The sequence below is a fragment of the Manihot esculenta genome, chromosome 5 (assembly GCF_001659605.2).
Source record: "Manihot esculenta cultivar AM560-2 chromosome 5, M.esculenta_v8, whole genome shotgun sequence".
NCBI lineage: Eukaryota > Viridiplantae > Streptophyta > Magnoliopsida > Malpighiales > Euphorbiaceae > Manihot > Manihot esculenta.
In genome coordinates this window covers 21,419,850-21,435,726 of record NC_035165.2, presented here as the reverse complement: position 1 = coordinate 21,435,726, position 15,877 = coordinate 21,419,850, and positions in this window count along the sequence as shown.

Sequence of the window (15,877 nt, the reverse complement as noted above, 5' to 3'; positions counted from 1 at the left end):
ATCAAAATACATTTGTCATGTCCACAATCTAACTATTACATAGATAAGACATACTTCAAACTCTGGCTAACCTCCTGGTCCACCCTGTACCTGCACATCTGGGGTTAGGGGAGAGGGCTGAGCTACAAAGCCCAGTGAGCAGAATAGTGGAAACAATATATTAAGATTTCATGCTTTCATGGAATGCAACACATTACAACTAATCACATCTCGGATGGTATTGTCACCTATAGTCCTCTACATAGTCCAACTGTGCCGGGACGTAGAATAGGTACAACCGGTCTTTCTCTTAACATAACATATCATACAGTCCAACTGTGCCAGGGACGTAGAATGGGTACAACCTGGACTTCCTCTTACATCGTGCCAGGGACGTAGAATGGGTACAACCTGGACTTCCATACCATATCATGCCATAACATCATCATATCGTGGGAGGACTAAAGGATCATCCAATAACCAATCCACATCAACATCAATATCATAAATGCAATGCAACATATTCGTGAATACTAATGCAAACAACCTACTATAGCTCATGGCATTCATGATGCATGGGTCATGCTCAAAATTCATATTTCATTTATTTTAAAACTTAATGTTTATTCCACTCACCTCTGGCTAGCTCTGACAAACTCTGTAGCAGCTGGCTCACTGCTGGGGTCCTCGGTTCCTCGGGTCCGAACCTACACAGGTGGACTCCAATGAGGGACCAAACATGCATAAACATAACTCTAATAACATCCCCAAAAATCCCCTAAAACATCATGAAACAATCTCATAGAAACATGCAAGAAATGACTGAACAGGGCACTTTCGGTGGCACCTTCGGCGGCCGAAAGTCCTGGACAGAGACGAAACTCAGGTAGGTTCGGCGGCACCTTCGGCGGCCGAAAGTCCCAGACAGAGACGAAAGTCTCTTTTCGGGGGCAACTTCGGCAGCCGAAAGGCCTGCCTCCCCAGCCATGTTCGGCGGCCGAAAGTACCTTCGGCTGCCGAACCTGGTTTCTGCCAAAGGGCAGAAACTTGGCTCCCTTTGCACATTCCGCCTCCAAACCTTCCAAACATGCATATTTCTCAACCAAAGCATGCATACAAGTTCCTAGGGGCCTCAAACATGCATATACCCCATCTACAACACTTCAATCATACACAATCAAGCTACATTGCTCAAAATCACATAAAACCTAACATTTACTTAAAAACTCATACAACCCTATACATGCCATTCTACCCCATAAAATCACTTAAAACTTACTTAAAACATACATCGAGCTTAAGATCGGCTCTTACCTCTTGAAGATCGAGGGTTGAGGAGATCTAAACTTGGAGATGGGAGAAGTTCCAACTTTTGGTCTCCAAGCTCCAAAACTCGTTCTAAGCTCAAAGATCTTCAAAACCAAAGTTATAAACTTGTAAAGATCATGGAAAAAGGAAGGAAAAACTCAAGATTGGGGAAGGATGGCGGAATGCTCACCTTAGCCGAAATGGGGAGAAAAAGCTCGCCCATTTTCGGCTAAGGGACCCTTTTATAGGTGGCTGGCCAGGCCACATTCGGGGGCCGAATGTGCCTCCGCATCCATGCAAATGTTCGGCGGCCGAACTTGACTTTCGGCGGCCGAACCTGGACTGCCCTCACTCATGCTTTCGGGGGCCTAACGTGCCTCCAAAACGCATGCATGTTCGGCGGCCGAACTTGACATTCGGCGGCCGAACCTGGGTTTTCCTCCAAAGACTTTTCATGCAAAAACTCATTAAATTTTCATACTTAAAACCATGAAATACCTTAAAATATTTTAAGAAAACATGTTTCTACCCTACTAGAGGCTTCCGACATCCGAGATTCCACCGGACGGTAGGAATTCCGATACCGGAGTCTAGCCGGGTATTACATTCTCCCCCCCTTAAGAACATTCGTCCCCGAATGTTCCTCACTAGCACACATAGCATGGCAAAGAACATAACACACATACAAGGCACATAAACACATAGGGATCTAACCTTAAAAGAGATGAGGGTACTGCTGGAGCATAGACTCCCGTGTCTCCCAAGTGCATTCCTCTAAATTGTGGTGGTTCCACAGGACTTTCACCATCGGGATTTCCTTGTTTCTTAACTTTCTGATCTGGGTGTCTATGATCCGTACTGGCTGTTCAACATAGGTGAGATCCTCTTGGACCTCCACATCAGGCTCACTAAGAACCTTGCTTGGATCTGACATAAACTTCCTCAACATTGAAACATGGAAAACCGGATGGATTCTTTCCATTGAAGCAGGTAAATCCAGCTTGTACGACACATTCCCAATCTTTTGCAAGATTTCAAAGGGTCCGATGTATCGTGGGGCTAGTTTACCTTTCTTCCCGAAGCGAACCACTCCCTTCATTGGAGACACCTTAAGCAATACCAGATCCCCCTCCTGAAACTCTAACTGTCTTCTGCGGACGTCTGCATAGCTCTTCTGTCTGCTTGCAGCAGTCTTGATTCTTTCTCTGATTATGGGTACTACCCTGCTGGTGATCTCAACAAGCTCAGGCCCTGCCAAGGCCTTTTCTCCAACCTCTTCCCAGCAAACAGGTGATCTGCACTTCCTTCCATATAAAGCTTCATATGGAGCCATCCCGATGCTAGCATGATGGCTGTTATTGTAGGCAAACTCCACCAAAGGTAGATGCTGCCTCCAAGAACCGCCAAAGTCCAGCACACACATTATGAGCATATCTTCTATAGTCTGGATGGTCCTTTCTAACTGTCCATCAGTCTGGGGGTGGAAGGCAGTACTGAAATCCAACCTAGTACCCATGGCATTCTGCAGACTCCGCCAAAACCTGGAGGTGAACTGGGGCCCTCTGTCTGACACTATCGAAACGGGAACCCCATGCAGCCTGACGATTTCATCCACATATACCTGCGCCAACTTGTCCACAGAATAGCCACTCCTGACAGGGATGAAGTGAGCAGATTTGGTGAGTCTGTCCACAATCACCCATATGGAGTCCAATCTGTTGGACGTTGCCGGTAACCCCACTACGAAGTCCATAGCTATATTCTCCCATTTCCACTCTGGAATAGGTAGCGGGTTAAGCATTCCAGCCGGCTTCTGATGTTCCAGCTTCACCCTCTGACATACTTCGCAGGCGGACACAAACTGTGCCACTTCTTTCTTCATCGCTGGCCACCAATAAACCTTCTTTAGATCTTGATACATCTTGGTGGCTCCTGGGTGAATGCTGTATCTTGCATTATGAGCCTCTCTCATAATGTCTCCTTTTAGCCCAATGTCATCTGGTACACATAGTCTGCTCCCATAGCGGAGGATCCCCTTGCTGTCAAATCTGAACTCACTGTCATTGCCTGACTGAACAGTCCTGGCAATCTTCACTAACTCCGGGTCCTCATGCTGTTTCTGAGCCACCTGCTCCAGAAACACGGGTGCCACTCTCATCTGGGCCACCAAGGCACCTGTACCAGACAACTCCATCTGTAGACCTTCCTCAATGAGCTTGTAAAACTCCTTCACCACTGGTCTCCTCTCTGCCGTGATGTGGGATAGACTGCCTAGTGACTTCCGGCTTAGGGCGTCTGCCACGACATTCGCCTTACCCGGATGATACTGAATCTTACAATCATAGTCACTCAGCAACTCTACCCATCTCCTCTGTCTCAAATTCAGATCCCTCTGACTCAAGATGTACTGCAGACTCTTATGATCTGTGAAGATCTCACATTTTACCCCATAGAGGTAATGCCTCCACATCTTGAGTGCAAAGATTACTGCTGCCATCTCTAGGTCATGTGTGGGGTAATTCAACTCATGCTTCTTCAGCTGCCTAGAAGCATAAGCAATCACCCTCTCATTCTGCATCAGTACACAACCCAGTCCCACACGGGATGCATCACAAAAGACCGTAAAGTCCTCATCACTAGATGGCAGAGCTAAAACTGGTGCTGAAGTCAACCTCTTCTTAAGCTCTTCAAAACTCTCTTCGCACTGGTCGGTCCACAGAAATTTCTGGTTCTTCCTAGTTAACCTGGTCAGAGGAGCTGCTATCTTTGAGAAGTCCTGGACGAACCTCCTGTAGTAACCTGCCAAACCCAAGAAACTCCTGATCTCTGTTACTGAAGTGGGTCTAGGCCAGTTAGCCACAGTCTATGTCTTCTTGGGGTCTACCTCAATCCCATTCTCTGACACTACATGCCCCAAGAACGAAATGCTCCTCAGCCAGAACTCACATTTAGAGAACTTGGCATACAAGCCATGTTCCCTCAAAGTCTGCAAAACCAATCTCAGATGATGGGCATGCTCCTCTGCATTCCTGGAATACACCAAGATATCATCTATGAAGACAATAACAAAGTGATCCAGGTACTGGCTAAACACTCTGTTCATGAGATCCATGAATGCTGCAGGGGCGTTGGTTAACCCGAACGGCATTACAAGGAACTCAAAATGCCCATATCTGGTCCTGAAAGCTGTCTTTGGCACGTCTCCATCCCTTATCCTTAGCTGATGGTACCCCGATCTCAGATCTATTTTGGAGAAGCAACCCGCTCCTGCTAGCTGGTCAAATAGATCATCGATCCTTGGCAAAGGGTACCTATTCTTGGTAGTGAATTTGTTCAACTGCCTGTAGTCGATACAAAGTCTAAGGGATCCATCCTTCTTCCTCACAAACAAGACCGGAGCACCCCAAGGTGAGGTACTCTGTCGGATGAAACCCTTTTCTACCAGTTCTTGCAACTGCTCTTTCAACTCCTTTAACTCTGCTGGGGCCATCCTGTAGGGAGGGATAGAGATCGGTCTAGTTCCAGGCATCAACTCTATCTCGAACTCTATCTCCCTAGCAGGTGGTAAACCTGGAAGCTCATCAGGAAAGACATCCTGAAACTCTCTGACAACTGGCACCGAGGCTGGCTCCCTGACCTGACTGTCTAGCTCTCTCACATGAGCTAAGTACCCCTGACATCCCTTCCTAAGCAACCTACGAGCCTGAAGAGCTGATATCAGACCTCTAGGTGTGCCCCTCTTGTCTCCTCTGAAGACGACCTCTGACCCGTTCTGATCTCTGAACCTGACTACCTTGTCCCTGCAGTCCAAGGTAGCACCATGGGTAGATAGCCAATCCATCCCTAGAATGACGTCAAAGTCTGTCAAATCTAGAACCACAAGGTCGGCGGAGAGGCATCTTCCCTCAATAAAAACTGGACTGTACTGGCAGACTGACACTGCCACTGACGGGTCACACTTGGGTCCACTGACCCATAGGGGACACTCTAACCCAGAGACTATCAGACCTAACCTCTCAACGGCTCTCGGAGCAATAAATGAATGAGATGCACCCGGGTCCATTAATGCATACACATCAGAACACCCAATGACGAGATTACCTGACACCACGGTGTTGGATGTGTTAGCCTCCTGCTGTGTCATGGTGAAGATCCTGGCTGGAGCTGATGGACCTTCACCTCGGGAACCAGAAGAAGAGGCTGCCCCTCTCCCTCTACCTCTGCCACTGCCCTGAGTTGTGGCTGGAACTGCTGGCTGTGCCACACTACCAGAAGCTGTCTGCTGGGGCTGGCCCATAAAAGGTGCTCTAGGACAATCCCGAGCCATGTGTCCCTCCTGTCCACATCTGAAACATGTGTTAGTCCCAGCTCGACACACTCCCCTGTGCGGTCTTCCACATCTCTGACATTCTGTACCATCTGAGCCTGAGCTCGAGCCACCGCCAAATCCCAGACCGGATTTCAACTTGTTCCAAAACTTATTCTTCTTCGACTTCCTGGTGGTGTTATCCCACCTCTTCTTACCTGAGCTCTGAGAAGAGAAACCTGGTCCTCCTCTGCCTGGGGTCTTAACCCCTGAAGGCTGGGTCACTGACTGCCTCACTGACCCCTCAACTATAGCACTTGCTTCCATTCTTCGGGCCATATCCACCACAGTGTGGAAACTTTCTCTCTCAGCTGACTGAACCAACGAGGAGTACCTGGAATGCAGCTTCATAACATATTTCTTGGCTTTCTTCGTATCTGAATCTAGAGCTTGCCCTGAAAAAGGCAATAGCTCCAGGAATTTATCCGTGAACTCCTCTACACTCATGTGCTCTGACTGTCTCAGTTGCTCAAACTCAATCATCTTCAGTTCTCTAGAACTGTCTGGAAAAGCCCATCCAGCGAACTCATTCGCAAATTCTTCCTATGTCATACCGTCTAGTCTCGGGTCCACATAGCACTTGAACCATTCCCGTGCCTTCTTGCACTTTAAAGTGAACCCTGCCATCTGAATGGCCCTGCTGTCACTTGCCCCTAGCTCATCAGTTATTGTCTTCACCACTCTCAGATACTCAAAGGGGTCATCCCCTGACTTGTATTTGGGAGCATCTAGCTTGAGGTAATCTGTCATCTTTACCTTGCTCCCATCAGCTGAGCTAGGTCTAGGAGGTTGAGTAACTGGGGCTGCTGTTTCTGTAGGTGGTGGAGGTGGAGGTGCAGCATTCCCCGAGGTGGGGTTTGCCGGGTTTGGATAGAAGGGTGAGGGTGGATAAGCTGGGTACTGTGTATAAGGTGGATAGAAAGGTGGATAAGGCATGTAGGTAGGGTAGGGGTGAAAGCTGGAGTAATCCGATGTACCTCCCATCGGATACCCTGAACCCTGTGGAAAGGGTGGATAATGGGGTGGAAAACCATACCCCGAGGCCTGAACGCCTCCCTGAGACTCCCCTGTCCCTTCTTCCTGCATGCTCACATCCAGGTTCCCATCCCTCCTCTGATCCTCTTCCATAACCTCCCTCACGTCTGAAGAACTTCCTCCTCTATCTGTCCCCCTTCTGCTAGCATCAAAAGACCTTCTAGGGTCCCTTGACACTCTTTCTCTATTGGCTCTACAAGACATTGCCCTAGGCAATGTAGGAGGACGGGCGCTCGTGCCCTCATCCTCAGGTGGCACTCCAGTCAATCGTGCAGATCGACGAGTTCCTCTCATCCTGTTTTTCTGAAAAACAGTACACATCATACAAACATTAGCATCATATGGTTCATGTGGGCACACATGAACCCTCATCACATACATCACATAGCATAGCATATCATTAATGCACATGTACAAAAGCATGGCATTTCACATCATCATACAAGACAGGACTCCACATCCTATCCTAGTGGACATGACCTTTCCTATTGTGCTTGACCTTCTATAACATCTATGAGCCCGACACTCTAGGTCCGATCCTATGAACCTAGGGCTCTGATACCATTCTGTAACGACCCGAAAATCGGACCGCTACCGGCGCTAGGATCCGGGTCGACTTAAGGCCGCCGGGACCCGTAGCAAGCCTGACATATAACCTGTAAACCTGTATAATCCCATACATGATCACAACATGCATAAAAATTTAAAACTTTTCTTTCATTCATTTCTCATACACCAACTCAACCTGAACATACATGTACATAGACATGATCATAAATCATGATCCCTCTGTGGGATCTCATCAATGCCCCAACGGGCTATACAACATGAGATGAGTTGGTTTAAACATAAACATTATAAAGCATTTCTATAGATCATGTATCAAAGGGATTACAATACTCATAGGGTCAAGCACATCTATAACCTCAATATACCTCATTACATAACATACTGTAATCTCTTACATTACATCATAATACATTTGTCATGTCCACAATCTAACTATTACATAGATAAGACATACTTCAAACTCTGGCTAACCTCCTGGTCTACCCTGTACCTGCACATCTGGGGTTAGGGGAGAGGGGTGAGCTACAAAGCCCAGTGAGCAGAATAGTGGAAACAATATATTAAGATTTCATGCTTTCATGGAATGCAACACATCACAACTAATCACATCTCGGATGGTATTGTCACCTATAGTCCTCTACATAGTCCAACTGTGCCGGGACGTAGAATGGGTACAACCGGTCTTTCTCTTAACATAACATATCATACAGTCCAACTGTGCCAGGGACGTAGAATGGGTACAACCTGGACTTCCTCTTACATCGTGCCAGGGACGTAGAATGGGTACAACCTGGACTTCCATACCATATCATGCCATAACATCATCATATCGTGGGAGGACTAAAGGATCATCCAATAACCAATCCACATCAACATCAATATCATAAATGCAATGCAACATATTCGTGAATACTAATGCAAACAACCTACTATAGCTCATGGCATTCATGATGCATGGGTCATGCTCAAAATTCATATTTCATTTATTTTAAAACTTAATGTTTATTCCACTCACCTCTGGCTAGCTCTGACAAACTCTGTAGCAGCTGGCTCACTGCTGGGGTCCTCGGTTCCTCGGGTCCGAACCTACACAGGTGGACTCCAATGAGGGACCAAACATGCATAAACATAACTCTAATAACATCCCCAAAAATCCCCTAAAACATCATGAAACAATCTCATAGAAACATGCAAGAAATGGCTGAACAGGGCACTTTCGGCGGCACCTTCGGCGGCCGAAAGTCCTGGACAGAGACGAAACTCAGGTAGGTTCGGCGGCACCTTCGGCGGCCGAAAGTCCCAGACAGAGACGAAAGTCTCTTTTCGGGGGCAACTTCGGCAGCCGAAAGGCCTGCCTCCCCAGCCATGTTCGGCGGCCGAAAGTACCTTCGGCTGCCGAACCTGGTTTCTGCCAAAGGGCAGAAACTTGGCTCCCTTTGCACATTCCGCCTCCAAACCTTCCAAACATGCATATTTCTCAACCAAAGCATGCATACAAGTTCCTAGGGGCCTCAAACATGCATATACCCCATCTACAACACTTCAATCATACACAATCAAGCTACATTGCTCAAAATCACATAAAACCTAACATTTACTTAAAAACTCATACAACCCTATACATGCCATTCTACCCCATAAAATCACTTAAAACTTACTTAAAACATACATCGAGCTTAAGATCGGCTCTTACCTCTTGAAGATCGAGGGTTGAGGAGATCTAAACTTGGAGATGGGAGAAGTTCCAACTTTTGGTCTCCAAGCTCCAAAACTCGTTCTAAGCTCAAAGATCTTCAAAACCAAAGTTATAAACTTGTAAAGATCATGGAAAAAGGAAGGAAAAACTCAAGATTGGGGAAGGATGGCGGAATGCTCACCTTGGCCGAAATGGGGAGAAAAAGCTCGCCCATTTTCGGCTAAGGGACCCTTTTATAGGTGGCTGGCCAGGCCACGTTTGGGGGCCGAATGTGCCTCCGCATCCATGCAAATGTTCGGCGGCCGAACTTGACTTTCGGCGGCTGAACCTGGACTGCCCTCACTCATGCTTTCGGGGGCCTAACGTGCCTCCAAAACGCATGCATGTTCGGCGGCCGAACTTGACATTCGGCGGCCGAACCTGGGTTTTCCTCCAAAGACTTTTCATGCAAAAACTCATTAAATTTTCATACTTAAAACCATGAAATACCTTAAAACATTTTAAGAAAACATGTTTCTACCCTACTAGAGGCTTCCGACATCCGAGATTCCACCGGACGGTAGGAATTCCGATACCGGAGTCTAGCCGGGTATTACAGGGAGACCCTAGAAGATCTCTGGATCTGGGTAGAAACAGATCAGTAAGAGGAACGGTTCAAGGAGGCAGGTCAGTGGATGTGGGAGAAGAGATGGATGTGGACCAGAGGAGGGATGGTAGTCTTGGTGTGAGCATGCCAGAAGAGGGCATGGGTGAGTCTCAGGGAGGCACTCAGGCCTCGGGGTTTGTTCTACCACCCCAGTACCCACCTTTTTCACCATACCCCGGGTATTCGATGGGAAGTACATCGGATTACCCCAGTGTTAATCCTTACCCTTCTCACATGCCATACCCACCTTTCTACCCACAGTATCCACAGTACCCTATGTACCCACCTCCATCCTTCCATCCAGGCACAGCAAACCCTATCCCAGGGGATGCCACACCTCCACCACCAGCAGAAACCGCAGTTACAGAAACCCAAAGACCTCAACCTACCTCATCTGGAGGGAGTAAGGCCAAGATGACCGACTATATGAAGTTGGGTGCTCCCCAGTTTGATACCGGTGATGATCCGTTTGTGTACCTGGAGAAGGTCAAAACAATTACAGATGAGATAGGGGCTGATGACAGTAGAGCCATTCAGATGGCTGGTTTCACTCTGAAATGCAAGAAGGCACGAGAGTGGTTCAAGAACTATGTGAAACCAAGGGTGGACAGTTTGTCATGGGAGGAGTTTGCGAATGAGTTCGCAGGATGGGCTTTCCCTGACAGTTCCAGGGAGCTGAAGGTGATTGAGTTTGAACAGCTGAAGCAGACAGATGAGATGGGTGTCGATGAGTACACCGATAGATTCTTAGAGTTGTTGCCGTTTGCTGGGCAACATCTGGACACAGATCCGAAGAAGTCGAGGAGGTATATCATGAGGCTCAATTCCAGGTATTCCTCTTTGATTCAGTCAGCTGATAGAGAAAGTTTCCATGCCATTATAGACATGGCCAGGAGAATGGAGGCTAGTGCCGTAATAGAGGGAAAAGTCAAGCAGTCAGTGGCACAACCTTCTGGTTCTAAGACCCCAGGTGGGGGAAGGATAGACCCTTCATCCTTGAGTTCAGCTAGTAAGAAGTGGGGCAGTACCGCTAAGAAACCAAAGAAGAATAAGTTCTGGAGCAAGATCAAATCAGGTCTGGGATTAGGAAGTGGCTCAAGCTCTGGTGCTGATAATGCAGTGTGTGCAAGGTGTGGTAAGCTACACAGGGGGGTATGCCGGTTTGGGACGACAGCCTGCTACAGGTGTGGGCAAGAGGGACACATGTCTTGGGAATGTTCGAGAGCAGTTCCTACGGCACAGCCCCAGCAGACAACTTCGGGTAGCGTAGCACAGCCAGCAGCTTCAGCCGCAACACAGGCTAGTGGCAGAGGCCGAGGGAGAGGGTCAGCCTCTTCTTCATCAGTTTACAGAGGGGAAGGTCCGTCAGCTCCAGCACGGATCTTCACAATGACACAGCAGGAGGCAAACGCATCCAACACCGTGGTGTCAGGTAATATCATCATTGGTTGTTCAGATGTTTATGCCTTAATGGACCCGGGTGCATCCCATTCTTTGTTTCTCCGAGAGCGGTCGAGAGGTTGGGTTTGATGGTCTCTGGGTTAGAGTGTCCCCTATGGGTTAGCGGACCCAAATGTGACCCGTCAGTGGCAGAGTCAGTCTGCCAGTACAGTCCAGTTTTCATAGAGGGAAGATGCCTATCCGCCGACCTAGTGGTTCTAGACTTGACAGATTTTGACGTCATTCTAGGGATGGATTGGCTATCTACCCATGGTGCTACCTTGGATTGCAGAGACAAGGTAGTTAACTTCAGATGTCAGGATGGGTCAGAGGTTGTCTTTAGAGGAGACAGGGGGAGTACACCTAGAGGTTTGATATCAGCCCTACAGGCTCGTAGGCTGCTCAGGAGGGGTTGTCAGGGTTATCTAGCTCATGTGAGAGAGCTAGACAGAGATGTCAGACGAGCTGCCAGGTTTACCGCCTCCTAGGGAGATAGAGTTCGAAATAGAATTGATGCCAGAAACCAGACCGATCTCTATCCCTCCCTACAGGATGGCGCCAGCAGAGCTGAAAGAGCTTAAAGAACAGTTGCAAGAGCTGGTAGACAAGGGTTTCATCCGACCGAGTGCCTCACCTTGGGGTGCTCCAGTGTTGTTCGTGAAAAAGAAGGATGGATCCCTCAGACTTTGTATCGACTATAGACAGTTGAACAAGGTTACTACCAAGAACAAGTACCCGTTGCCTAGGATTGATGATCTATTCGACCAGCTAGCAGGAGCAGGTTGTTTCTCCAAAATAGATCTGAGATCTGGGTATCATCAGCTGAGGATCAGAGATGAAGATGTGCCAAAGACAGCATTCAAGACCAGATATGGGCATTTTGAGTTCCTAGTGATGCCGTTCGGGTTAACAAACGCCCCTGCAGCATTCATGGATCTCATGAACAGAGTATTTAGCCAATACCTGGATCACTTCGTTATTGTCTTCATAGATGATATCTTAGTGTATTCCAGGAATGCAGAAGAGCATGCCCATCATCTGCGGTTGGTCTTACAGACTTTGAGGGAACATGGCTTGTATGCCAAGTTCTCTAAATGTGAATTCTGGCTGAGGAGCATTTCGTTCTTGGGGCATGTAGTGTTAGAAAATGGTATTGAGGTGGACCCCAAGAAGACAGAAACTGTGGCTAACTGGCCTAGACCCACTTCAGTGACAGAGATTAGAAGTTTCTTGGGTTTGGTGGGTTACTACAGGAGGTTCGTACAGGACTTCTCAAAGATAGCGGCTCCTCTGACCAGGTTAACCAGAAAGGATCAGAAGTTTCTGTGGACCGACCAGTGCGAAGAGAGTTTTGAAGAGCTTAAGAAGAGGTTGACTTCAGCACCAGTTTTAGCTCTGCCATCTAGTGATGAGGACTTTACAGTCTTTTGTGACGCGTCCCGTGTGGGACTGGGTTGTGTACTGATGCAGAATGAGAGGGTGATCGCTTATGCTTCTAGGCAGCTGAAGAAGCATGAATTGAATTACCCCACACACGACCTGGAGATGGCAGCAGTAATCTTTGCACTCAAGATGTGGAGGCACTACCTCTATGGGGTAAAATGTGAGATCTTTACAGATCATAAGAGCCTGCAGTACATCCTGAGTCAAAGAGATTTGAATTTGAGACAGAGAAGATGGGTAGAACTGCTCAGTGACTACGATTGCAAAATCCAGTATCATCCGGGTAAGGCTAATGTTGTAGCTGATGCCTTAAGCCGGAAATCACTCGGCAGTCTATCCCACATCACAGCAGAACGAAGACCAGTAGTAAAGGAGTTCTACAAGCTCATCGAAGAAGGGCTACAGTTAGAGTTGTCAGGTACAGGTGCCTTGTTGGCTCAGATGAAAGTGACACCCGTGTTCCTTGAGCAAGTCGCTCAGAAACAGCATGAGGACCCCGAGTTAGTGAAGATTGCCAAGACTGTTCAGTCAGGCAAGAATGATGAGTTCAGATTTGACAACAAGGGGATCCTCCGCTATGGGAGTCGATTATGTGTACCGGATGACATAGGGCTAAAAGGAGACATTATGAGAGAGGCTCATAATGCAAGATACAACATTCACCCCGGAGCCACCAAGATGTATCAAGATTTGAAGAAAGTTTATTGGTGGCCAGCGATGAAGAAAGAAGTGGCACAGTTCGTGTCAGCCTGCGAAGTGTGTCAGAGGGTGAAGCTGGAACATCAGAAGCCAGCTGGAATGCTTAACCCGCTACCGATCCCAGAATGGAAATGGGAAAACATAGCTATGGACTTCGTAGTAGGGTTACCGGCGACGTCCAACAGAGTGGACTCCATATGGGTGATTGTGGACAGACTCACCAAATCTGCTCACTTCATCCCTGTCAGGAGTGGCTACTCTGTGGACAAGTTGGCGCAGGTGTATGTGGATGAGATTGTCAGGCTGCATGGGGTTCCTGTTTCGATAGTATCAGATAGAGGGCCCCAGTTCACCTCCAGGTTTTGGCGGAGTCTGCAAAATGCCATGGGTACTAGGTTGGATTTCAGTACTGCCTTCCATCCCCAGACTGATGGACAGTCAGAAAGGACCATCCAAACTATAGAGGATATGCTTAGGATGTGTGTGCTGGACTTTGGCGGTTCTTGGAGGCAGCATCTACCTTTGGTGGAGTTTGCCTACAACAACAGCCATCATGCTAGCATCGGGATGGCTCCATATGAAGCTTTGTACGGAAGGAAGTGCAGATCACCTGTTTGCTGGGAGGAAGTTGGAGAGAAGGCCTTGGCAGGGCCTGAGCTAGTAGAGATTACCAGCAGGGTGGTACCCATAATCAGAGAGAGAATCAAGACTGCTGCAAGCAGACAGAAGAGTTATGCAGACATCCGCAGAAGACTAGTAGAGTTTCAGGAGGGGGATCTGGTATTGCTTAAGGTGTCCCCAATGAAAGGAGTGGTTAGGTTCGGGAAGAAAGGTAAGCTAGCCCCACGATACATCGGACCCTTTGAAATCTTGCAAAAGATCGGGAATGTGTCGTACAAGCTGGAGTTACCTGCTTCGATGGAGAGAATCCATCCGGTTTTCCATGTTTCCATGTTGAGGAAGTTTGTGTCAGATCCGAGCAAGGTTCTTAGTGAGCCTGATGTGGAGGTCCAAGAGGATCTCACCTATGTTGAACAACCAGTGCGGATCATAGACACCCAGATCAGAAAGTTAAGAAATAAGGAAATCCCGATGGTGAAAGTCCTGTGGAACCACCACAACTTGGAAGAATGCACTTGGGAGACACGAGAGTCTATGCTCCATCAGTACCCTCATCTCTTTTAAGGTTAGATCCCTATGTGTTTATGTGCTTTATGCATGTTATATGTTTGCCATGTTATGTGTTGTTTGGTGAACATTCGGGGACGAATGTTCTTAAGGGGGGAAGAATGTAATACCCGGCTAGACTCCGGTATCGGAATTCCTACCGTCCGGTGGAATCTCGGATGTCGGAAACCTCTAGAAGGGTAAAAGCATGTTTTCATGAAATGTTTTCATGTTTTAATGATTTTAAATACGATTCTAAAAGAGTTTTTGCATGAAAAGTCCTTGGAGGAAAACCCAGGTTCGGCCGCCGAAAGTCAAGTTCGGCCGCCGAACACGCATGCGTTTTGGAGGCACGTTAGGCCCCCGAAAGCATGAGTGAGGGAAGTGCAGGTTCGGCCGCCGAACCTCATGTTCGGCCGCCGAACATTGCATGGATGCGGAGGCACATTCGGCCCCCGAATGTGGCCTGGCCAGCCACTATAAAAGGGTCCCTTAGCCGAAAATGGGCGAGCTTTTTCTCCCCATTTCGGCCAAGGTGAGCATTCCGCCATCCTCCCTCGATCTTGAGTGTTTTCCTTAGATCTTCCACGATTTTCACGGGTTTTAACTTTGGTTTTGAAGATTTGAGAATAAAAAGCAAGTTTTGGGTACTTGGAGGTTCAAAGAGCTCAATCTCTCCATCTCCAAGCTAGGATCGCTCTTCCTCTCGTTTCTTCAAGAGGTAAGCTCGGATCCACCCTTGTTATGTGTTTTAAGTAAGCTTTAAGTTGTTTTATGAGTAGAGATGCATGTTTAGGCTTGTTGATGAGTTTATGGGTTTTGATGTTTTGATGAACAATGTATGTTGTTTGTGTGTTGAAGTGTTGTAGTTGGGGTATATGATAGCTTGAGACCCCTAGGTGTAATGTATGTGAAGTATGCATGTTTTAGAACAAGTTTATGCATGATTTAAGAGTTGGGAGGCAAATGTGCATAGAGGAGCCAAAGTTTCTGCCCTTTGGCAGAAACCAGGTTCGGCAGCCGAAGGGAGTTTCGGCCGCCGAACATGGCTTGAGAGGCAGCTTTAGGCTGCCGAAGCTTGCCCCCGAAAGTTGGAGTTTCGGCTCTGTCCGAGACTTTCGGCCGCCGAAGGTGCCGCCGAACATGCATGAGTTTCGCCTCTGTCTGGGAGTTTCGGCCGCCGAAGGTGCCGCCGAACCTGCCTGACTTTCGGCTCTGGAGGGACTTCCGGCCGCCGAAGGTGCCGCCGAAAGTGCCCTGTCCAGCCTTTTCTTGCATGTTTCCTAGGAGTGTTTTGAGGTGTTTTTAGGAGGTTTTTGGGGGTATGTTTAGAGTTATGTTCTTTTTGTTTGGTGCCTCATTTGAGTCCACCTGTGTAGGTTCGGACCCGAGGAACCGAGACCCCCGGTTGTGAGATAGTCGTTCAGAGTTCGTTGTTAAGCTTCAGTCACCAGGTGAGTGGAACAATCCCTTAAGTTTTAAAGTAAAGTAAATGAATAAATGAATGAATCATAAAGCATTGCCCATG